The sequence below is a fragment of the Buteo buteo genome, chromosome 13, assembly GCF_964188355.1.
Source record: "Buteo buteo chromosome 13, bButBut1.hap1.1, whole genome shotgun sequence".
Lineage (NCBI taxonomy): Eukaryota > Metazoa > Chordata > Aves > Accipitriformes > Accipitridae > Buteo > Buteo buteo.
This window is the reverse complement of record NC_134183.1, coordinates 38297876-38324753: the sequence shown is the minus strand read 5'-3', so window position 1 is coordinate 38324753 and position 26878 is coordinate 38297876. Positions and strand designations below refer to the sequence as shown.

General features: G+C 41.0%; 1 protein-coding gene across 2 annotated transcripts in view; it reads right to left on the bottom strand.

The window, feature by feature from the left end:
* The window catches only part of MYO9A (myosin IXA), a 191141-nt gene that overhangs the window by 163667 nt on the left and 596 nt on the right, over positions 1–26878 (bottom strand). The window lies entirely within an intron of this gene.

Sequence of the window (26878 nt, the reverse complement as noted above, 5' to 3'; positions counted from 1 at the left end):
AAAATAAAAACAAATCAAAGGAAATTGCTGAATCCTCTCTCAGGCTGCAAGGGTGGCACTCGTTTAACTTAAACTTGCTGATCTCATATTCCCTACATGGCTAATGAGAACTGTAAACTGAATGGCAAGGACTAACGAAAGACCAGAAACTAAGGAAGTGCTTTGTGTATCCCAAGTGTTCAGAGACTCTGAGGGGGACGAATCACTGTTATAGCTTGCTTTGCTTCTTCTAATGACTAATTAAGTAGTCGCTGGCCAGAGGCATGACAACTGTTTTCCAAACACCAAGACAAATTTGTCATTTATAAATATGTGGCAAAATTACATCTACAGCACCTTCAAGTTTTACCAGATTAACTCTGGGCTCAAGCATCATCATCTAACAGAGCATCCCTCATGAATACAGCAATTCTGTTCATGTGAACAGCCAAAATATCCAATTTTCCAGCTTTGCCGGTTGGATTTGCTCCTTACGGGTGTACATAGAGCAGTTCAGCCTCTAGAAATGAATCTGGAGTTGATATCCCAAAAGCATAGATCACTGTCAAATACCACATTAATACAAGCTCAGAGAAGAGCCAGCTAGCAGGGAGACAGCTGTATAAACCGTAAATGGACACGAGATCTTCCTATTATCTCATGAAGCACATGCATAACTATTTATATTTTTGTTTGCAGCCAAAAATTTCACCTATAGAGCCTGAAAAAAACCAGTGTTTACAATAAAAATCTTTCTGAACCTATTAAAAATGAATGATATGAAGTGTTAGAGCAGAGAGACACTGCCAAGGACTACAGGAGTTCACACTGAGGAGCATCTCACCAGCCCCAAAACAGATGCAGAAAATACCTTTTCCAGAGCCCAGGACTTACACCAGTGTTAAGGACAAGAAGCTTCTATCCTAGAAGAGCTCAAGAGCTTCAGAGAACAAAACCCAGGGAAAAAAAGCCATCCTTTCCCTCCTAATCCAGCCCTGCAGGCACCGGCCGTAAGAGAAACCTGACTACTGCCGAGCCGAAAAGAGTGCACGTTGAAGGATGCAGCGCAGCACTCCAGTACCACTTACAGCTTCAACAAGCATCACACATGAAATAACAGCTAAGCAAAAAGATACTTGCCTTTCCAGAACTAGTAAGTATTACACAAATATATTGCACTAGCACCTAAATGCCACTGTATTGCTGCACTAGAAAATTTCCGAAGATTAAGAGAAATAAATGGCAGCTTATTGAATAAAATTTCATTTTTATATGCTATCAAGAAATAATTTCTCACATTGCAATTTCATTGTAATGTAAGAGTATTCTGAATACTGATATCTCAATATATATTGAGATATATATATATATCTCTCAATCGAAATACTTTTATATATGAATATATCAGTATATCAGTACATTGATCCTTTTGAAAGAATCTCGTTGGGTTAGAGAACCATATCATTCAGCAGATTCTCACCATGGAGGCCTCCTTCCTCGTGAAACTCAACCCACTTCCAGCACAAGCCGAGACAAACCAATGCTTTTTAGTCTTACTTATCATGGAGCCCATGCATGCATCAAAATAAACATTAAACCACCCTGGAAGTGAAAATACCTCTGCTGTATTTCCCTAAAAAAAAAAAAAAAAAAAAAAATTAGGGCCAATTTACATTAACTGAATGTCATCACATTATTTTGGAATAATACCAAATAATACCTTGATAATTTCATATGTTTCTCCTGTAGTCTTAAGAGCTTTGAAGTTACCTGGAAGATGTTAATACAGCTTAGGTACAAAGTCAAATTTAAGTGCAATAGTGCTAGGAGAAGATATAATAATGTCGTTATTTATATTCTCTCTTTCCTCATTTTATGGAGGATTATGGACTGCAACCAATAGCGAGAAAGGGATGATTTTTAAAGCCTTTTCACAGAAAACTCTTTTTGGCAAACAATCCATTTCAAATAAAAATTTCCAGTGTTACCAATGCCATTTCATTACATTTCACAAAAATTATTACCTGCCTGCTCCCAGTGACCCTTCAACACAAAAACCTGAGCTTTCTCTTCTGCCAAAAAGGCTTTTCCAACTTTCTTACTGATAGGATATACACTCCTCAAGAATAAAATGAACGATAAAAAGCAACTCTGGCTGGTCAGAAGCCAAATACCATTTTTAAATATTTTAGGTAAAGCATACCTTTTAACAAACGAAGTTTAAATAGCTAATTCTCCAATTTTTCTACTCTGTCTCGTATTCTTTAAGCAACGCTACAATTCAGCTTTTCTCAAGCATCTGAATAGGAATAAAGTTATTTTGGGAAGTCGATATTCTTACAGTACCATGCGCACCAACCCTGCAGCTGCTGGCATCTGCCAGCCATGGTTTCTTCTTATATAACTCTTATTTCTGAAACACAAATCGCCAAGACTTCCACACAAGCCCCTCCTTGTTATTTTAAAATCCTCTTTAAATGAAGGCGACCCTCAACTAATTGCAAAACACGTGCGAGCTCTGTCCTCTAGTTTGTCACTTCTGCTTGTGCCTCCTTCCCCTTTTCCATCTGCCGATGAAATAATTTCCCGAAAGAGAATCATCTTTTCTGCAATAAATGAAAGTCATCGCTCAGCAGCGATAACTGCAGCCTCGTCAGAAAAAAAAGCAGCTGCTCATGACTAGATTTAGGTTCATGTTAAGTAAGAGATGATGCCACATGTTATCTGTTTCCTCTCAAAGTTCAGCACACGAAACAGCTTAGTGCATCACTTAAGCTATATATTTTAGCAATTTGATCTGTATAGCCAGACCACAGAGGTAGCTTCCACTCCTTTAAACTGAGCACTTAAAAATCCTACAAAATTAGTGTTTCTTTTCAGTGCAGAACTATGCAAAAGCTTGTAGCGCCAACCTGAAAGCATCCTTCTGCTCCCCAGTCCATGCAGGTGCCAGGTACCCAATCCTATTATCCACAGACTGCAAGCCAATGCATAGCTGGTAGCAACCTATACATTCTCTATATAGCCTAACTAGCACAAAGAATAGATCTTAAAGCATTCAGAAACATATCATCAAAGATCAAAGAATATTAAAACTGTACTGCCAGATCTGCTTAGTTACCTTACAAAGGAGGGGGAAAAAAAAAAAAAAAAGAAAACCAAAAATTAACAACACAAACACCAAACAGGATGAGTCATATTTTAAACAAGACTTCCAGCAACTAGTTGGGGGGGGGGGGGGAAGTATTTTTCCTCTAAAGGTCATATTTATAAAAAATATTCATCCCACAGATCACGGTAATTTACAAGCAAGGGCACAAATAGGATGCTGCATTTAAACTAACCACAAAACTATATATTCAATCTCAAAATTAAGCTGTCAGGTAAGTGCCACAACACAAGAGTGGCTTTTAAACTTGAAGAAGAATGTTCTGAATGCATCAGGACATGAAACCAAAAACAAAAGCCTTCTTACAATCCAAGAAGTAATGAAAAATCCCTTGAATTATAGATGACAGCTTCACTAAAAATAGTTATTGTCAGCTGCCTGAAAACACAAGCTTTGTAATTCTTTGAAAGCATTCATATGAAAAAGAGAAGCAGAAAAAAAAGAGGGGGAGCTATCTAAGTATTTAATAACGCATGTCATCAAAATATTTCAAGGCTGATATTTCACTAATTAATATTCCTATTCTAAAACTAAAGGGACAGCTTATTTGAAATACCACCAGCATTATATATGTTATATATATTCCACCACTGTTAGCACGGTTAGTACTTTTAGTGTGAATCTCCATGCTGCAGCTTGTCTTTTTGTCTACTTAGCCCTAACAGAGGCCAAGCTTCCTATGCAAATCTTATTTTTTCCCAAATTTTTATCTTGTTTCTGAATTCTGTAGCTGCAGCTCTCATGCAGACACAGAGCTGCAATCAATGGCTACTTTAATTGTTCATGATACACCCAAAACAAGCTGTGCATCTCATGCGAAGGACTAAGAAAATGAAATGCTATCCTGACATCACTCTCAACATTTTTAATAGGGAAGGCAAGAACTGGACAGACTATGGAGACAAGGTTATTTTGGGAAATTAGAGATCCTTTTAATAAACAGAGGCGCAGCATGGCAACATGGAGAAAGTTTCTACCTCCACTGCTCATCTAGGAGCAAAAATACAGGCGGAAGTCAAGCTGCATTTTGAAAAATGAATGTGAGAGACTAATAACTAGGTTGCTATCCTCTGCAAGATGGGAGGTACTGTTACCAAGACCCACTTTTTATTTGCTTGGTTAAAACAAGCATTGGCATATCATAGAAAAGACCACTTTATTTAAAAAAAAAAACAGCAGCGAAAAGGAGAAATTCCTATGTGTGCATGGTGTTTGTTTTCACAGTGCTATGGATAGCCAGCGAGAGATCAGTGCTAGCATCCAAACACAACATGTATAAAAGACAAACGCTTGACCAAGCGAGGACTGGATCTTTTAATGGGTCTATGGGAACTACAAGCCCTGGTTGAGCTAAATTCAGCTTCTCCTTAAGGTTATCAAGTTATTGCTTTTCTTGATGAAGCCAATGTGCTGACTGAAGTCTGCAGAAATTCAGCAATGTTCAGTGACCGGTACCAGGGAAACGATGCATTGATTAGGGATACCATAATTGACCTTTTTAAAATGAGACAAACAGTAAATGCTCAAGGACCTACAGCAGATGCTGTGACACAGCACACTGCCGTAATAAACATGTATTTTAGGGCGCCTCTGATATCCTCTGGGTTATTTAAAGCTGGTTTATGAGGGTTCATACACCTTCTGCTAATTGTACATCACTAATAAGGATTAGGAAGAAAGCAGCCTGATTTCCAAACCTGCCAAGCAGGTAACTCCATACGGCCACCCAACATGAAGCAAGACAAGCAGCACCTACAGACAAGGATCAAGATGACATTCAGGAAACAAAGACATACATGGACTTTGTGTTTCATTTGAATCTTCCCAGCTTTGGGCAAAAGCTAGAACACAACATAGCAGCTCAGATCACAATTTCATTCTTGCACTTGGGTAACAGCTGCCACCTTAACCGGCCAAGCTAGAGCTAGACACAAAATAGGGTAGCAGAGGAATGTAGCTGTTGACCAAAAAAAAAAATTCAAAAGCACATTCTGGAAAATATTTTTTTTTTTAAAGTCACTGTATTAGTCCAATAAGGTAAGAATTAAGCTGATTGAGGTAACAGCCTGAATCTCATTATATTCTCTGACAAAAAACATCTTGTCTGGAGGTTGCAGATCTCGTTTCTTTGGCGATCAAGCAGTAAAAATAGAAATATTCACAAGACTAGCAGTGGAATGATTTCAATGCTTCAGTGGGCACAAATTAAAACTGAGCATATTCAATTCAAACTAGCACAATGTATTTGCTTTTTCTTTTCCAGTCAGAGTGTCTCATACTTCCATGTGTCCTTCCTTGCCTTTAGAGGGACTATTTTTTCATCCAGAATAAGAGGGGGGGGGTGAGCTTCCTACTTTAGTCCACTGGCAGGCATGATTTTTCATTAGGATAGAGCACCACTACAGAAAAGAAATTCTGACCTGGTCCATCCACAAAAAGGAAAGATTAAAACAAATGGAAAACAAACAGTCCTTGAGCATACAGCTCAGGCAGTCTGCACCGACAGAGGTCAAGCATCCTCAGATGGTTTAAGAAATTAGATGACAGAGATTGCAGCAGCAAAGTATTAAACATCTCAGAGATAATTCCACATCCCAAGTAGAAACAGCATGGGGAGAAAGAGAAGCTCTTTTAAGCCAGGTCTGCAAAACTGCTTCTTCAACATCTGTTTGTGCATTTACCGCAGGGCAGCTCACAAAGCAGCTCCAGTGACAGCATTTGCCCTAATTGCAGTCAGCGGATAATCACGCTTATCCTGAAAGGGGGTGCCAAATGCAATATGAGAAAAATCTCTCTTCCACCTCGTATATTCATTTTCTTTGAAACCTGCTATAAATCTAAAGCCTCCCCTAGGATATATTGGGTTTGAACATTTCTAAGGTGATTCTTCTAAGTATTCAAGGACTATTAGCTTCAGTTACAGGGTTATTCCCAGAGAAAGTCATCAGGCCCTCTCACCTTTTACTTTCTACCACATGCCAGTCTGTCTCTCCCAATTTTTCTTTTCCACGTTCAAGGGGAAGCAGTGGCACCTCCCCCCCACAAAACATACAGCATTCCCCATACCTCAGTACGGAAAACCATCAGTGCCACCTGACACAGGAGATGAAATACAGCCATTCCTCCAAAAACTGTAGTACACATGGGTTTTAAGCCTCCTCCTTTGTAAAGAACATTAGCAGTATACTTTAGATACTTTCTTTGCTAGTATAAAGATGCCATCAGTAACAGAAAAAGACAATTCTGCATTTAACAAATCTGCAGTGAAGAATTTATTATAAACACAACCCTTAAGTTTCTTGAAGCTTTTTTTTTAATTATTATGATAACTTTTAAATTAGAGAGCAACCAAATCGCTTCCATAAGCTTGAAACGATTTCTATGCCTTCTTTTCTATCTCCAAATGTCCTGGGAGAAGGACTTGTTACAGCAAGCAAAGTCCTCATAACATTGACCTGTTTCTGTAGGGGAGCTTTCATTTGATCCGACCCCTATAAACAAATTATTTCCACAGGCAGATGACAGTTTCCAAAATGCTGCCCCAACTCATAATATTCTATCAGGTGTACTGAACATCAGTGTATAGTGATGAGAAACATAAGCACACAGTAGGCTTCACTAAGACCATGAGTCCACCCAAAATGAAGCAAGGACCACTGTGCACCTCTCCATCCCAGCATACCTCCCCAACCTCGCACCCTGGAACAGAAACACAGCAGGACCTGTATTCAAGACAAAACACAACACGAGGCTGGCAACCCTGCCCTTGGAAGGGGACAGGACACAGCCAAGGTCAGCCGTGTGTTATCTGAAGAAACTGAAATGCAATGCTGATTGTAGTCGAACAGGCTCAGATAACACAGCTGGTTTCATTTCTACCTTTTATTTACATGAAGGACAACTGAGATGGGGACTACAGGCACTCCACGATAACCAGATCTAGATGGTTTTCCACAAGCACATCATCACCTAGAAAATATATGGCATTTTCCCCGATACTAGAGCCTGATTTACAAGAATCAAACATCAGTCATAAAAGAGAAACCATACTTTTTGCCACTTTAAAATATGAGGCAAGATCACAAACCTCTCCCTAAAGTCACCAGACCTCAGTACAAAAACACCTTCCAAGATCCTACCTAAAAAAGCTACACCATTTACTTTGGTCAAGTTATTAAATTTTTTATTCATATTCAGCAACATTGAAAATATTTCAGCTGAAATATTTTCAGTCTTGTGCATGCATCTTGTCTATCTTTTTCATACTCAATGATTTACTTCAAAATGCTCATCTGCCCAACTGAATCAACATACCTGGAAGTTTCACAAGAATCATTTTATTTAAAGCAGAAGTTAGGCGAGGGGAACTGTAAACCATTTGAACCGAACACTTTCAGATCACTACAAATTATTCAGCTGGCACAAGGCCAGCACAACTCTCCACATCAGAAAAAGAGGCCGGGTAAATCCAATAACGAGTATTTAAAAAGACAAGTCAACAGAATTAGTTCAATTTTCTCGCTGGAGGCAAAGCAAGGTCATTATGAAACAGGGAGTGAGGGATGAAGAGGGGGTCCAGCAATAAAACAAAATAATAAAAAAAAAGTCAGAAGATTTAACCTATTGGTTTTTGCAATTATTTGCACTCCATTTCACTGGCAGAATTAGAAACATTAGGACAGTGGCGCTGGCCACAACAGGCAGCTGCCCGGGGCCATAACATATAAGAAACCATCCTCTCTACCAACGCCCTGCAGCGATAATGGGTCTGTCCTACAGCAGATGCTACCTCTCAGCTCTCATCAAGCACACAAAGACACAGTGCTTGTCCAATATCCTAAGAGCTCCCAAGATTAGCTGCCAGCACAAACACAGTCATAAGAAGGTACAGGTGCGTTACTCCTGCAAATTTAAAAATACACTAAGTAAAAATTAAAAATGCGCTAAAAATGAAATTATGAGACACACTGATCTTGCACAGAAAGGTTTTTAGGACTCACCTTAGTTGATCAGATGAACGGCAAGTTACTGCTAACCAACGTGCCTTGTTCAGAGAGGACCAAAATAGATCTCCCTATTTCTTTATCGTCACTGACATTTACACACTGTGGGTTTTGAGGTTTTGAGACATAAGATGATAGGAAAAGTTCTTCTTTCTGTTCATAATGGTCCTGTCCTCATGTCGTCCTCCCCATAAAATGCTGTCCGTAATATGCCAAGTGCACCTATATTGTGTGCACAGGAATCACAGACCACGATTTGGATCAGAAACCTGAGAATTAGCTGATTTTGCAGGATAGAAAACTTGTTTCCTATCTTATCCTATCTTTCCATCCTCAGCCCCAAAGTCACTTTCTACAGAAAAATGCATTTTAACCAGCTTAGGATTATTATCCTTATCTATGCCTTGGCTGCAGGCAGAAAGTAATCTAAATTTTCCTGGACACCGAAGGGCATCCATGTTTTTTTAAGCTGTTAGTATTTGGGGTCTGACAGACACATGGGAACCCAGTTGTATTCTTGGTGGTCCTCACTGACTTTACACTTGAGCCTCATGGTTTCTCCACTTTCCTTGAGCTTTTCCAATCAAGCCTGCCGTGAAATTCCTCATCAATTTGACCTAAATATCCTTAACCCTAACCTTTAAAGAATGATCAGGTTTGAAAGACAATTTTTAAAAGAATGAGGACTTTTTTTGTTGCCTTTTTTTAAACATGTTTCTCTGAAACAGAGGTTTGGGGATTTTTATTTATTTATTTATTTATTTTTAAATGAAGAGGGAAACACAAGACCAAATTTTTCATCCTCACACTCCACAACCTGCTGTTTTGGGATTCCCCCTGCATCAAAAGTCACCCCAGGCTCTCCGGTTTTCATGAGGAAGGTACCTCCTGCAAGTCCATCTTCCAAACCACTACCACTAAAGGGATTCCCCGATTTTATCATCTAACTCATTCACATCCCTCCTTGGCAGTCTCCCTTATCACCTTTATCCCTGTATCACTTAGATCCCAGCCACAGTCCTGAAATCAACTGGGTAGAGGTTTCAGCTTCAATAACCTAAAATACAACAATAGATTTGATAGAACAAAGTCACTCCCAGTGATTCTATACCAAGCTCTTTTTAATTGCTCAATTAATTTTCTAATGCAAATTATTAGCAGCTGTATTTTCATAAGATTTCAAGGTTTCTTCTCTACTAATACCATAAGTTCATCATTTATATTAAAGGACATTAATTTCTACAAAAGCAGTAAAAATGAATCTGCTATGGGAAAGTAAGTGTTCTCTCTGCACTACTTTGTCAAGTTAAAATTTAACTGAGCAAATACCAACTTTGCGAAACAATAAAAAAAACCATACTGGCATTCCAGTTTGAATTCAATCAGGCTCCATTCATCATCAAAAAAAAGAAATTTTATTTTAAAAAAAACTAACCCTAGGGAAGCATGCACAAGGAAGAGGAAATTTTCCAGTCTAAAGTTACCAAATAATCCAACTGAGTATTTTTTTCCTCCAAAGTTCAGTCACATCTTTAGTCTAAGGACAACCTGTTCACCTCTAACACAAACCACTTGAAAGAAACTACTATATTTGTTTAAAGAAGGAAAGTTTCAACTTATTTAGTACCATCCAGATGCTGTTAAATTTGTCAACTTCAGTACATTGCTCCAGTGATTTAGGTAAATCGGTGAGGTCTCAGCAGCAGTTTGTAACTGCAGCTGAGTTTATTCTTCAGGCACCCATCACTATTTGTTAGGTAGGAAAAAAAATCATATCCTTCCCAAAAGAGACAGAGCTTTCTCTGAGTACATCATTCAGTTTTATAATTTACATTTACAGTTAGCTATGGTGATTTAGGCAGGAAAGATCCTGCTTTGCCTCAATCCTTTAAATTCACTGCAATACTTACAGCTACTGCAGGAACTCCTACCTTCCCCAATAATTAATGTTATAGAAATAATGGGTTAGGAGTTGCTCTTCAAGGAAACATCCCACTATCGCGCTGGTGGGTTAAACAAGCGTAATAAGCACTTCCAGAGTGACTGCATGATCTCCTTGTCCTCACGCCCAAGGTGTCATCCTTCTTGGCTCCTCAAAAAGACAACAGGAGATGGCACCTTCAGAAAACAAAAGTGATCTCAGAGCTTCTCTCAGAACACATATGCCTACCTCTGTTACCTGAAAAACAGAGTACATATTGGCATCATATGGTAAAGTAAAATATATAAGCATAATTATCCCTCCAAAACGCCTTAGAGAACATATGGTATGGAAATGAAACTGCCTTAAATCTATTAACTTGGCTATGTGATGAGATCAACAGAAGGGAGCGTGAAAAAAATGTTTAAAAATATATTCAGTGTAGGATCACACAACTAAAGCGCATTCATCATCCAGATAATGTAATGACACTAGGAAATGAGCTAAGTAAATCCAAGTTTGAAGTTTCATTTTCTGAAGTGCATCTGTTTGGCTCATATCACCCTGAACCTCATCATTTAGCCATGCTGGTTTTCATCTCAGATGCAAAAGATGCAAGAACATAAATCAAAAAGGCTTCTTTGACGAGCAGCCATGGAAAACACGATTCTAATTTGTTTTTATAAATAAATAATCTGGATCCCAGCAGGTCCTTGCCACAGCCCTCCATGCAAGTATGCAATGGATGACATCTTGTTTCAGGCTGACCCTTACTAGTTTGCCAAGTTTGGGGTTTTTTGGGTGAAAGTGTGTCAATCTTCACTAGGGAAACCAGCTGGTTTTTCACTGAAGCAGATGAGAAGCACTGAATCAAGCCAATTAAATTAAGGGGGACAGCATGTTCCTGCACAGGAGGTAACATCTTCCACTGTGCTCCTTCCCTGGGATCATCTGGCCATTGCTCTCTGTGACTGAAAATGAGGAAAGCCAAAACTGAGATGGGCTTACCATGGAGCCAGTCAACTAGTCAACTGAAAACATTTCTAGGGATGGTAAGTATTTTTTACGTTTCATGTGCCAACAGTACAAGCAACTGGCCAAAACTCTGTCTGAACATGCCCACAGTGGGACTCTGACTTTGGATCAGGCAGGTAGAAAAGGGTTGACTCCCCCCAAATGAGTCAAGTGGAGGCCCATCACACCAACCACCAGAAATCCTGTTAGGTTGAGAGGCCTACAAAGCAACCAATACAGAGATTTGGAGAAATTTCCAAAGGAAAGAAAGCATGCATCAGTTTGTCTGTCTTCTCCGTGCCTAAGAACTCTGGTCACCAGTTCAGTTTTAAGGTGGACAACACAGGCAGAAGATTACTAGATCAAGACCAACCAGAAGATGTTAGGAAGTTTAGTCCCATGAGTTCTGCTGGGAAACATCCGCAGAAGCACAGATGAGGGGAAAACCAAGCAAGACCCAGACACACAGAAGCTTTCAAAATTCATATATGGATAATTTTAGGATCCGTTCAAATTGAATTTTGAATTACCTCCACCAAAATTACCTAAGTTGATGATTGCTTTGTATATCATGCAACTTGACTCCAACATGCTGATCTGGTTACCGATTTTGTCAAACTACAGTCTCTGCTACATCACACTCCCATCTCTTTCAGTACCCCCTTACCTCCCCAAGGTTTTGCAGGTCCCTTCGCTCTGCACCACAACCAGAGCAAAACGAAGCACCATGATACACCAATGCAAAGAATGATTAAAGCAGATGACTATCAAAGCCACCAAATGGTGGCACTAGGGAATTTAAAATACGAATTAGGAGAAATATAAAGCAGAGAAGGTTAGCTAATGAGTTTATATAGAAATATGATGAAGTGAGAACGGTTCACTTGATCTCCCACAATGTGATGAACTTCGAAGTTTTTTCATATTCATCTTGAGCACAGCCATTTCATGGGCTTGCTTGCTATGCTTTGCAAGAGTTAAGAAGGGGGTGCTCTCCAACGGGTGTCCTGGTGTTATTTTGCAAAGGATTCTCCCATAAAACAAAGCTGCGACAAGAATTTTGCATAAGGACAGGAAGAAACCTCCTCTGTCTATAATGCCTACCATCTCTACCCTAGCACTACTTCTCTTATCAGCTGCAGAATCACCTCTGGAAGCAATTTTCTCTCCCCACTTTCCCCTGAAAAAGCCAAAAGATCCACGTCACAACCTCCAGCACTCTGCAAAGTAATAAGACACTTTAGAAATACCTCATTTAACATGATTTTTATCTTCCCTCGTGCCTACACTGTCCAAGCCTGAACAGAAGTAAATAAGTAACAGCCACCAGCCCCACAACACCAGCCACCTTCCAACACCAATACCATATGTCGCTCAAGCTTTGAGACGGTGCAGCTCAACTTGCTCATTACGTTCCACAGCAGAAGATGCTCGGCCTCCAGGACGCCTCCACTCCAGAGTGGGACAGACAAGTGGTTTTATTTGCAACGGCAACAATCTGCTTCTGGCCCCCATCGTCATCCTCCTCCTCCTCGCCAGGTCACTGGACATGTAGGCACTGAGGGAACTGGCTGCACGTATTTCAGCCACAGCACTGGAAGCCCTGGGCTGACACAGGAGCTGCCCACAGACACCGGATTCTTTATACATTTTCTGCATGCACGCCGTAGGCAGCACCAGAAATGCCGTCCACATGGAAAAATGGGAAAATATTTTCTGTGATAGGGAAGAAGCCATCTACCTAAATCCAGCTTTGTTCAGGGGCAGGAGTGCCCGCTCTCTGCAATAGGGGTAATTCAGTAATGCTGATAAGTCTGTTTTCTGTGCATAAATAACCTACGTTCAAGCTCAACCACTTTATCTCTGTGAAGGATAAAGCCCTTGGTGGCAAGGCCCTAATATTTGTCTACTCGCTTATCAAGCAAGACCCTTATTATAAAGGCTAATTCAAGCAGAGATTAGATTTCACGTATGAAGGAACGGACAATAGCATCAGATATTCTTCAAACACCAGTAAATAAGATGAATGCAAGTGCCACTGCTGCTGGTTTTCACCTCGACAATGCCTTAAACAAACAAAAAAACCCCACCCTGGTACCTCCAAACTAATCTTCCCAAACACTTCATCATATTTCATTGCATAGACATCACCTCGCTTCTCTTGGCCAACTACAAATAGTCTGCAGGAAGCCACTAATTTCCTGAAAAGAGGGTTAACCAAGCATCATAGGAAATGGAGAACATTCAAGCTGGGTATAACATCTTGACTAGGCTAAGCATACTGTAGGACAGGAAAAAAAACAACAAAATTGTTCACAGCACTAAGCATGATCGGAAATCTAAACCCATGCAAAATTAAATACAACTATTAAAATCATTAGCACAGACCTAACAAAGAATTACCTTCTTCAGCACACTTGACTACAGAAAGCCACTTTACACTCAGGTACAGTCTTCACGTGTAACTACCTAAAGATGACCATCTAAAATCTTAACTGGAAACAGAGACAACTTAGTTGTAAGATATACCAAGCACCTCACAATCGCAATATCTTACAAGTAAGTGCTCTTACCTAAATGACTAATTCAAAAACTGAATAGCAAAAAAGAACTTGGCAATGCAGTGAAATTTCACTTGCTCAACAGCTGTGCTGACAGATGAGAGACACGTGAAAAATCAACTTGGCACTCTGCAGGAAACAATCTGAAATAAAAATGTGAAGCTTTGATGGCTTTAAAAAAAAAGTAGGAACCTTGGTTTTAAAATGTCCTAAATTTTCACAAAACATTGTGCAACAAAAAGAGAAGAGGGAATGCACAGACCAATGCATCAACACCAGATGAAAAACATAAGAAAAAATTGCTTAAATATACTTTTAAGTATTATAGCAGCCCTCCAAAACTCCAGGGATTGCACAATAGAGATGCAGAATAAGGAGGTGATATGAAAACCATAACAGCTCTGTGCTGCATACTCTAACACGTGTGAAATAACCAAGAAGTGGACAAAGGAAAGAAATGTGTATGCGATGTGGCAGCAAAAGAGGAAACAGAGTGATACGGTATTTAAAATGTCACTGTCTAAATAAAAATTGAGGGGGCTAAATCCAATAGAGATGGGGGGGAGGTAAAACTCCCTTCTTGGGCACTTCTCTCAGCTGATGGAGCAGCTTCCCTCTGATCGGGGGAAAGGTAATCTCACCCTGCCCCAACCTGCCAGGACGTTGGAGCAAAAATAATTATTTTTATGCGACCGCGTTGCTCTTCTCTTACATCCTAATACATCCTTACTGAACTAACTTTGCATTTTTTATCTGTACCTCTAAGGCTCTTCCTCATGTATAACTTAAGATCACTATCAAGAGGTTGACTCCTCTGCCAGCTCAGGATGCCAATCTCCATTTCCAACCCATTAAGGAAAAAAAAAAAAAAACAAAAAACACCCACCACTTTCATGATTTTCCAAGACTCTCCCATCACACATTTGAAAGAGGCAGGCTCTAAATATTTATACATCCTTTTCATATTCTCTCAAGCTTTTCTCTCCCCTATACGACACCTACAAAACAAATATCCCACAGCCAAAGCTATAGGTGTGCCAAGACCCCTATAGTTTTTTGTCACCCTCCTTGGTTGACCCTATGGATCCAGCTCAAACGATGAAGATGCTTGCAACTTCTGCAAGAGACCCAGGGTTGTAACTAGGGCACACAGGCAATACAATAAACAAGTAGAATAAGCCTAAAAATACTATATAATACTGTAAACCATTTATAAAATAGTATTAGAAACCTACAAAACATTGACAATGCATTTCAGTTGAAAAAAAAAATTCCTGAAAACAAGAGTAGAGCTCACAACGAGGAGGTTCTTGCATCAAGTCACTGGTGACATATCCTGCAGATCGATGTCCTCTCCTAGGTCCAGCTGTGTCTTTCCCTGCTGGGGGCACCATCCTAAACTCCTCTTGGTGAAACTGCTCACACTCCTTGCTCTGAATAAATAAGTTTATGAAAAAAAATTACTCTTTCAAAGGTTTAAAGCTAACTTGATTTAAGCAAAAATAAGGGAGAAGCATTTATGTTGTTAGTTTTACCAGGAGAACGAAGGAGAGGAGCACAGGAATCTCTGCTGGCATCACAGCCCTGAGCAAAGTGCACCTCTACCTATACCATCAGGAAAAATAAAACTAAAAATTCCCTTCCTAGCCTAAGAATCTCCTAACTGACACACTAAAACCCTACATATCAGCTCTACAAAAGAAACTAAAAAGTGAAAAAGCTGTTCTGCTGATTGTACCATTGATCTCAAAGGGCCTTTTCCAACCCATCCACAACTGGGCAAGACCCTCTGGACAAGCACATGTCTTGCTCAAAGCAGCAAGGAGAAACCCTTCTCACCCTCAGGATGAATTAATTGAGTTTACCACGAATGTCCTTGAGATTCGGGCACATCTCACCATCTTCGGTGCAACGAGAAATCCCAGGACCAGAAAAACAGCCTTCAAGGAAGGTCCTGGTTCAGCTCCGGTTTGAAAGCATGGGCTGCTCTTTTGATGCCCTGCCAGAAGTGGCCTCCAGCGAGGAAGCCCGGGATGAGTCATGCCACCAGCAGAAGGAACTTGCCAATCTGGATTGAAAAGCACAAACGAAACTTGGGATTTTTCTCCCTGCTCTGCCATCTCCATTTCTGCACAGCAATTCTCAGTAATTGCATGCTGCCAGGCAGGCGGTCCGGCAAAGGAGAAGCAAAAATACACAGCAGAAACAGGGAGGGTCTACCAACCAACTTTTTTTTCCTAAAAGGAAAAAAATGGAGACAAGGGGGTGTTAAGAGACTGAAAGGATCATCTAGTAAGAGTACCATAAAAGCCTTTTTTTTTTTTTTAACTGATTTGCATGAATGCCAGTTGGCATAGGGGTTTATTGCTTTCCACACCTGCGGAGCTATGAGCCAAGAGCTTGTACTGCTTCGGCATGACCTCTTTAAATACTGTGTCCTCTAATCTGAGTTAGTTCATACATAAATCCATTAATAAAAAAAAACATAACAAAAAAACCCACAACTTTTAAACACATAAGACAGCCTCAAGAAAAAGAAGTTTAGCCCCAGTTTGCTCTCCAACTAGGGACAAAACATGTTCAGAATTGATCTATTTTACATTTACGTAAAATGCAGGGGGCAAAGTAGTCTTTTTCTGAAAATATAAGATCTTGAGTATTAAAGACTTCAAATTATCACACAATCCCTTTATCATAGAAGACCCATTTTAGTCAATGGTTGGGTGTAAAGCATTTCTTTGCTTCATTCACTATCACATCCTACTGTTATTCAAAAACATATTAAAGAGGAAAAACAGTAGTAATAGATCCTCTGTCTTTTCAGTTCAATTTGGCAATTCTGGTAATAAAACTACTAATTCAACATATTCTTTACTTAAATCAAACTGAAACTGCAAAACATCTGCTGTAGCTGCTGACCTTGCTCCTCACCAGAGCATTTGAAATCTCACTCCATGCCTCTTCATTGGTTTTGTTTTTTGTTTTTTTTAATCTATCCAGCCCAACCACTAATTTAAAGGAAACTGTGCTGGATGCTCTAATTGACCCCGTTCTCTTCCTTCCCCAGTTTGTCTCTATAATTAGCCCTTTCCAGCTCAGCCTAGCAAAGGGAATCAGAAACAAGACCTTTCTGAGCCACACCCTGCAGACCACAGCAACTGCCTTGTATTGTTTTTGCCTCAAAATCAACATATGCTGCAGCATTAACTGCTTCAGGACAAAAATAAAATTAAAAAAGAAAAAAAGCAAGAGCAAATGTGTCTTCACCATTTTCAGGCATGTTACAGGGAATGATGCAGCTAACTCAAATGAAAATTTCACCTGCAACACTAATCCCTTGGGCATACTTTGTAACATGAGCAAAATACTTGTTTTCTTCAAAATAATATACAGTTGCACATCTGTCCACACTAAATTCACCTACCTAGGACTTGCACCGCTGCGTATCTCAGCACACACGTGAAACACAGAGAATAATTCAGTTCTGCACTAAGGCACCAAAAGGACCCACACCTTGTTTCTTGAGAAATTAGAAGGCATGTAGAGAATGAGGAAAGGAAAAGTATTTTAAAAAAAATAGTCTTATCAGCAAACAAATGCCACCAACAAAAATTTACTTCCTTACTTGCCTCTGCAACATATAACTATTCCTACCAGGTGACCAGAGTTGTGGTTATTTTTAGGTACTTCAGGAAAAAAGAAAACAAAACAAAACAAAACAAACAAACAAAAAACAAACAAAAAACAAAACAGCAACAAAAAACCCAAAACAATTCCAAAAATCCCCCAAAACCAGTTTAGTCTGGATTTGCAGAGCTGCTGAGCACTGGAAGGTGCAGAACGAAGCAGCAGTACTCAGCAACACCAGCAAAAACACATGGGGTGATCTCAAAGCCTGCAGGTCTAACCTGGCCTGACCCATGTCCTCCATGCCAGCATAGCATCTTCTGTCTTGGTCTTCACATAAGGATGATATTACAGCATAATGCAACGATCTAAAACTAAACCAGAGGAATTTTTTTGGTTAGTTTTGAGCTTTGTTTCCTTCCATTTCACTTCTCCCACCTCTAAAGTTCCAAGACTACCCATCTCAAGAGGCCATTTCCTGAAGAAGGTGCCCACCAGGTGAAGCACCCCAAGGTCTACAAAGCACGATACTGGTGTGCACCAGGTCCCTAACTCACTATTTTCTGCTCAACTTTCACACTTGACTTTGCAGCTTTACAATTACTTTGCACCCCACATAGCTTTTCTGTTGCATGGAGCTTAGAAACCAAAACAGTTGCATTTTTGATGATTAATTAGCATTACCAGCTGAGGCTGAAGTTCTCATCTTCAAATTCATCAGCAGCTGTTCACTAAATATTATCCTGTCAGCTCAGAGCTACAGCTCCCCGAAGCACAAAAAAACACATACTTCCATAACTATCAGGAATTTCAACATTTATACATTTAGAAAATTAAACTGCAGCTGGCAGGAGTCTCACTAATAATGGCAGCATCTGAACCTGTAATGATCCTTCACCTAAGGAAAATTGTTCAAGTTTTTTGAATACTTGTCCCCTCCACCCCCTGAAGAGCATACCTGAAAGAAAAGTATGTAGATTAATGCTCCTGGAAAACCTAAACAGCAGAAAAGAAAGCTGATCCAGTCCTACAAAAAAAAAAAACAAAAAACAAACCAAACCACACCAAACCTTTCTTGGTACAGAGGATAGTCCATGCTTAAGTAAAAATAACTTACAACACAGAAAAACTGCACCTAAGACACTTTAAGTCCCTGTCTGCAGCTTTTAATTTCAATTATTTTTTTTTCTTGAAAGATATATTCTCTCAAGGATTTCATGTTTAAAAATAAACGCAACCCAAGAGAGAAGATTGCAATCTCCCCACCACACAGCTTGAAGCACGAATATCAGACACTGAGCTACTTTTAGACTGTTTTTAAATGAGTTTTGCATGCAATTGAAAATGGTTCGTATTTAGCACTGGAGATCCCGCGCTGGGGCCATTCATTAGACTACAACAACTGCATAAAACTTCTCATTCAGCTTTTACTTCTCATGTTTCACATATTCCTGGACAAAACAAAAATGAAAGCAGCATTCAAGTAGGACAGCTGCACCGCAGTGAAGTAAACCAGAGGAGGAAACCCTAATGTTGCTAAAAACCCAGCCAGCGAACACTTCGGGCGAGATTCACACCTTCTTTCGACAAGAACAAAATACAGGAATATATTCAGGCAGAGGGGTTTTTTTTTTTAATCCCTTGCTTCAGTTCTTAATTCTTTCCAGCAAAGACTTTTACGTGAGAGGATGAATTCTCAATACCGCAGACATGAACTTCGGTGCTCACTTTTCTTCTCTATTTCATTATCCTTACCCCATTTGCTGGAGGTACTTTATTTTTTTTTTTAAACATTTTTTTTTCTCCTCATATTTATTGTATTGCTCACCGCAGATGAAGAGCAACAGCTCTAGAGTGGTATTTAAATTACATAAATGGAGTAAAAGGAATGGAAACAGAACATATAGTACAGCTGGACTCAGAAACAATACATTTGAAAGCAGGCCTGCAGCTCTCCTCCTGTAATTAAAAAGGGATTTGAGCCTGAAACGATGCACGTGAGTCCATGTCTTTTACACAGAGTGGTGGCAAATGTGGTAGGGCAAGTGATGGGCAACTGCTGCTAAGTCATTTTTCTTGGCAATTTATTTCTTAGAGGTACCATTTCAGCCTTAGAAGAAGAAATATTACTGCTAATATTTATTAATGTTAATAAATTCCTTAATCAAATCACTGCAGATTGCAGTGAAATCAGAGATGTACTTGGAGAAGTGCAACTACACTTTGAAACAGGTCCTGTGCTTTGACAAGTCAAGATCTGTTTGGCAATCACTGGAGTTGAACAAGGTTACACAGTGAGCAGAAAAAGGATTTTTTTTGTTTATAAAATCATACCTGCAGACTCCTCAGTCACTTTTCGTTAGTTCATTCTGTTCATAGTTCAGGAACACTCTTTAAGATTCCTTGTTATCCGCTGCAGGCACCTCAAAACTGACCTCTGCTCTGCATTGTCCTCCTATCTCCTCGATTACCTCCCAGGCACAGTGAAGCGCCTCCGGATAAGATTATCTGAGGCGATGGCCACCGTGAACGAGCCTGCTCTTCTGACATGAAAAGCAAGCGCCTGCCTGTGCAGATTATATATGTGATAGTCTTGCCATGAAGGATGAAACATGTAGCGCATGCCCTTGTTGCTCTCCGAGACATTTTGCCTTGCTTTGCAAATGAGGTGGCCCAAACCCAGACTGAGTCACCTGTCCACTGCATCTCTCTCTTCAACAAGCCCTTCCCGCTGCAGGGCTGTATCTTTAATTTCTGATGAAAAGAAGCAGCAGCAGCTCTGCTTTTAAACAACATCTGTCCAAGTCCCTTCTTCAAGGAGTTGTTCAGCTGTCCTTACCACCACCAGCAGCAACAAAACCCACATAATTATCCCCCATTTACTGAGCAGTTGGTGAATTAAGGAGCAGGGACCGGCTCTCCTGCACTTATATTTCTCGAAACCCCCAGAAGGGTTATTTGCCAACATAACGTCCCTCCCTCTTCCAAAAAAACACTCATTCTGAAATCTTAAAAAGTTGGTTGACATTATTTCAATCAAGTGCTAAGTTTCTAATCATCTACTGCATTCATTTATTTATTTTTTGCCTCATGGGACAACATTCCTTAACAATTAAATCATTTACTAATTCCTCCCGGGTGAGGTTGTCCTATGCACCCAACAAGCATAAACCAATCTAATAGTTCTTAGACAAGTACTGTAAAAGTAAAAATGTCAATGTTTTTGAGAATTTTATTTCGGTCTGTGTATTTATGTAAAGTATGAAAAGACAGTAGACTTACGGAAGTCTTCTAAAGTAAATATTTTTGGTTAATTTGTTTTAAGTTCATCCCTCAAAACCAACCATGTAGATGCCGAATACAATAAAAGAATTCTTGGCGGTCTATCAAAAACATTTGTAGTCTGGGTTGGTCTTAAAGATCAGGTTTTTCAAAGATACATTTATATGGATTAGACGCTCCACTTCCATTAATGCTCAACCATGATATACCATATCCAGGATCATATACCTTCTTAACGGTCATGCTTTACAAGTAATAGAAGATAGTCATAAGAATTTTGATTAAAAAACAGCACAGAGCCTGTCAGATTACCCGTGTTCAACAAATAAAAGCAGAGACCCTAAACAGGCATCCAAAGGAGGAGTAACTCTATGATTCAAGGTTATTTGGGGGTATATCAGAAGTGATTCAAGGTGGAGAGATCAGCAAATAAGACTCAAAAATTATATTGAAACCCACATATTTTTGCTATTTTTACATTAACAAAGGTGATAACTGAAGTAGCAGCAGGAGAAAAATCAGTATTTACATACCCAGTATGCTCAGTTAAATCCTAAACAAATAGTTAACTATCAAAAAGTAAAAGTATTGAACAGCAGCCCATTCCACACCAAATGCAGTAATTTCATGCATTACAATTTGTGCATTTTAAAATATATTTTGCCTTTGCTACTACACACGGTATCCAAGCGGGACACACACTGCTCTGCTCTCCATTGGTCCTAACAGGTATTTGCAGTAACTCCCACAAGTCATAGGATGGAAACCAAGGTGGTTTCTCTAACAGAAGCTGATCACCCAGTCTGAACCACTGAAAATACCAGGGTTGAAAAGGGCCTGATCCAGCCCTCCCCTCGAGGGGGATCAACCCACACCTACAGCCAGGCTATTCCTAGGGGACCTTGACACCAACATGGATTTCATAAACCTTCTCTGGGACCTGGAAGGGACATTTTAAATGTACACCAGCACCCAACAGAGAGCTACACCCACATCTTGCTTTAAGTCAGGCACGTAGCTACAAAAAAAGAAATATAACTCAGTAGTTGTGCAAGACGAGAGCTTGGATGAGATGCAGCTGGCTGAGCCTCCCCACATGCGTAACTCACACCGACAGAGGATGCAACTAAGGGGACCCTATCAATATTCCTGGGGGAGGATGGAGAGCTGCATCTCGAAGGGTCCAAGCGCACTCCAGCTTGTGTCTGGGTGCCTTGTGTAGAGAGAGCACAAGTGTCTATACCCAAACTTGGACATATTATATTTCTGCCCATACGAGAAAGAGCAGGATAATTTGCTGCCTCACCAGCTCACATAGCTCCTATCCTTTCTCTCTTCCACAACAGCATCATGTGCCAAGACTACGAATTTCTCAAGGCAAGCAAAATAAAGCTTCATCCCTCCTTCCAGCTGTTGGGCATCAAGGTCAGTTGGTACACAGGGACATGCTTGAGCTGGGGTGAGAAACGGACCCAGACTCACCACCATCCTACCCCTGAGCACCCCCAGCACACCACAGGCTTTCCACTCTTAAGACTCATCTCCCTTGACAGACGATGGGCTTGGCAGGAGACCTAGCTCCGTCTCTTCATGAGGCTTTTAGCAAAGCCCTAAAAAGGGCTGACAAGAAACACCAGCAGAGCCCAAAACAGTGACCCATGGCTTTGTTTCACAGAAATGAAACATCACACCTCGGGCACAGTGTGAACAGCCAAAGGCGTAGGAGAACTCTACGCAAGAAAGAGGTGCCTCATCCCCCTCCAAAGGGATGCCTATCCATGCCTAAAGAGAAACCACAATGCAAGATTACAATGGCAGAAAGGAATCAGGGGACTAATGAGAATCCTTAAATCAACAGGTATTTATTTATTTATTTCATTTCACTTAGAAAAACAGCGCATGACCATTTCACCTCCAAGGAGTTTCCACTGAAATGGTGCAGAGCCAGCCACTTGCCACCTTCAGGCTGATTATCAGTAAATCAACCCGGGCGAGGACCATCCCTGTTCCCCTCCCAAGATTAACTTCAGCCAGGTCAGATGCGCTTTCAACTGAAGCCTGCTACCAGATCACCTTAATGAAATCATGGAAATGCAGCGTAAAGTGGCAGTTTAACACACTTGCAAGTGGAAGGCTGTGCTCCATGAACGAGGACTGCCATGGATCACATATATTCCTGTTTCCCTTGGACACTTTCCGCCCAATGCAACTCAAACCGCTCCCCTTCCCTTCTCTTCTTGCAACCTGCAAGCCACATGAGACATCTAAAGCCGCAAGGAACCCAGTCTGACCTCGCAGCCAACCCTGCTGGGAGAAGGATCTTGGACCAAGTGACCTCCCAAGGTCCCTTCTGACCTAAGCAATCCTACGGTCCTCCATTGGAGGAAAGCAATGGAAAGAAAAAAAAAAAAACCAAACCCTAGAAGCAGCAATACACAACTGCATAGCATTAAAATCATGGGGGTTTTGTTAAAAATAAAAAGCATTTGTGGTAAAGACATACAGCTCTCACTTCACATATAAGACTTTTCCATAGGTATCTGTTACTGGATTCCTCCCCACAGAAAAAAAAAAAGCTACCATGATGACTAGCAGAGCCATAACTCCTGAAAATATTTTAAAAACAGATACAAAAATGAGTTCAATTCTAGAAATCACTGCTCAATACGCTTCCCTTCTGAATTTTGATATTTTTGAGGTCATATGGTCTATTGAGTTTGGTTTTAAATGTTTAATTCCAAGATACATACGTTAAGACATTGACACAATCACTGGAGTGAGAGGTACATCACACCATGGTGTTCAATCCACCAAACACGGTAGCAAGATTTAATATTAAAAGAGTCACATAGAGAAAACAAAGACTATTCCATTTCCCTTTTTTCCTGTTATTATCCATTATCTGGCACAAGTTTCACATTTTTGGTTTACATAGTCTCAACTCTGAACACCTGTGCCTTCACATACATACCCACAGCCTATGGAAAAATTTGGCCTGTGTAAAAGAAAAATAAAGGACCATAAAAATAATCTCAATTCTAATGATCTGTAGACATCCCGTCAGCAGCATTTCATCCTTACAACTCCACTCCTAAGCTTTGTGATAATCCCAGCCATCTAACCTGAAAACACGGCATAATATTATTGCAGCAGGAAGCCCAAACAATTAACAAGCTTCCTCCCAGAGCAGGGAACTACCCAGACACAACCAAACTCTCTGATGATACTGCTTTTGTCCAAAGGAATGCTAGAGAAAAAGTCTTGAATTTGCAAACTTCAGCCGCGATCCTTTAAATATTTATGCTCATGTTTACTTTTTAGAGAAGAGAGAAATTGCATTCACTCAAGAGGAAGTTAAGCAAATGTAGGCACATAGGAGCCAAGCCTGAGAAAATAAGATGCTCTTTTTAACCTCAACACAAAAAAAACCCATCTTCTAAAGCTGAAACCTGCACCCAGCCCATCTTGGGGAGCCAGACTCTCGGACTAGGCTGGGAGCTTCATCAACTACATAACGAACGCGCCTTCAACCTCAGGGCAACACGACAGCAGAACTACCTGTCTAAAACCAATGACGTTCCTTCCCACAGAGAGCAGCTCTTCTCAGGCACTTGGTCTGCCTTCATACTTCTTGAGTATTTCGCGTGCAAGTGGGACCGCAATCCCATTTATTTATAAACCAACGGGACACAGGAATTTCTGAAATTAAATCAAGTTTGACCAGCTAAGACGCTTCAAGCGGCTCAATGGCCTTGTTTTCTTCCTAATAAATGTATTTTTAAAGGAATTACATTCAAAAGCTGCACGGTTTGGAGCGAGAACTAGAATTTGGCAGAAAATGCCCACACTATGCCCACCAAAAACAACCACCCCAAATGGCCTTAGAAACTCTCGGATCACATTTCCTCACAGTTTTGCTAGACTCGAGGTATTTAAGGCTTCAGGACTACGTGGTATGCTTGGTCCCAAGGGTGTGATGATGAGCCCGAGTCTTCCTCACCAGCTACCCGGTGGTGCCAAGCTGCAAAACCAGTGGAGGGACCAGCACCGTCCCTGTGCTCCCAGTACTCCCCCTGTTGACTTGCAGGAGATGCGGAGGAGCAATCCGTTCTTCCATCCGGAGCTGGATACCGTCCTTCCAGAAATCAAGCGGCGTACATGGGTGATTAGGATTTCTAGTACAACCCTACCTCAAAACGAGCTAAATTAAGGCTGTGCAGGTAACCTCAGGTTTCACATTTCCCGAGCGCCTGACCTCGCATGCTTCACATTCTCAGAGGTTTTCTTGCAAATGTGATGAACACTCACTAAAATCACCATGAACATCCTAGATAAAAATAATTTAGGCATAAAACATTTAGATGGTTAGACTTTCCTAGCAAAGGATCCCAGAAGTTTGCTAGTCTGAGTTTTAGATGGCATATGTAAGTGCCGGTGTTTGTGAAAGATACTGCAACAGCAGATGCCACATCAGCCATTTGATACCTTTAAATCTGGAAATGCAGCTTCCCCACCCCAAAAAAAAAAAAAAGGTAAAACCATGAACTTTATAAATGGTAACTGGAGCTGCAGATGCACAAAAGAAAAAACTCTGAGGCATGTTCTGCAAAACTGAGCCTGCATTTTAATACTTTTATAAAAAATAAAGTGAATCGGGGAATTCAAATAAAGCTTTTTTCAGATTTTTCAGAGTCGCCACTGATGGACCATAGGCCTTTCAATAAAGATGAAACATCTTTAAAGCCATCCTGATTTATATATTGATTGCAATAAATAAATAAATATATATAAAGTTGCATCATCATTGGTAGCCCAGGAAACAAAAGCTTATTAGTTGTGCGCAGGGCTGCTGAATTACCTTCCCTGCTGTCAGCAGCCGGACCGACAGCTTCCAAAACGGTCTTGGGGATGAAAAATCATGGCAAGGAGTGAGAGCAAAGGCTGAGAGAGCCTTCACAAGGGAAAAATGCAAAGAAAATCCTCTTAATCTAATTAAAAAACATTTTAAAAAAATAAGAAAAGTCACTGAAATGGATGAGTTTACTCAAAGACATAGGGGAAATCATGATTATCGTGTGACTCCAGGACGATGGGCTGAAGGGAAGATGCTCTTCAGTGATAACGCAGCCTCTCCGACCTCAGAGTTTGCGGGCACCTGCGGTTAAGCTCAGCTCGGTAAGGTCGTGCTTAAGCATTCACAGCCCATCACCACCGCGTCCATGCACATCTCATCAGGAGAGACGAGAAGACGATGGTCCCCTGTCATTTCCTAGTACTCCCCTGGGAAAAGAGTCGGGAAAACACTCAAGCTGTCCAGAAACCCATTTCTCCAACTAATAATCTATTTACGAAGCAATTTATTAAAGCGCTTTGTTATTGATTTAGCAAAACGCCACACTGTTTTTTCTCCCTGTAGCAGCGCTCTCCTCCTTCCTTTGCCGCTACGTGATTATTTTTTTATATTCCGATGGGCAGGGTAACGCGCGCTGCAGCGAAGGATGTGAAAGCCATGATTTCTGCTGAGCTCACGCTCCCGACTTTATTAATCTCAGCTTGATTTCAGGATATGAAAACGTAAATGGAGGAGGAGGAAGCCAATCTATAAGCAGAGAGGCGGCAAAACGGCTGGCTCTGAAGTTATGGCAGGTCCTACCGCGAGTCACGTCGGATGACTTTTTTTTTTGGGGGGGGGGGGGGGGAGGAATATAAAGCAAAGGCCGTTTCAGCTACATTTAGGAAAATTCCAGAAAGAAATATCGACTATTTTAACCTTTGGAGGAGCAGTGCTCCCATAAAGGTCCAGTGTGCCAGGGAGCGAGCCGCTGTGGAGTCAAACACCGCGTTAAAAACCAGAAATATCTCGCTGAGGCAGGGTGGGAATCGTTAACGCGGCTCTCGTGTAGCGGCGTAACGGGCTGCTCCTTTGCCAAAGACGACGACGGTGCCGACCGCGACCCGGTCCCTGGTCCCGTCGCAATGCCCAGCGTTGGGGCTGTCTCCCCACTCGGGGTGGGAGGGTTGTTGTGGGGATGCCACCAGCCCACGGACCCACTGGTGGCACTGGAAACACGAAGGGAGATAAAAACTTCCCCCCCCACCCACCCCCACGGCTGGTTTTTTCACGTCTTGCGTGTCCAACCCACCCTAGGATGGGTGTAAACGGCAGCGTATTGGCACCGGGGGATTAAAAAACAGCAGCACCGTTGCCACCCTTCGCGTTCCCACGCGTGGGGAAGCCCATGGGAGGGGGGGGGACGACGACGACGACGACTGCGAACAGGACCCGGCTGCCGAGGAGCCGTCCCGCACCTTGCGCCCACCG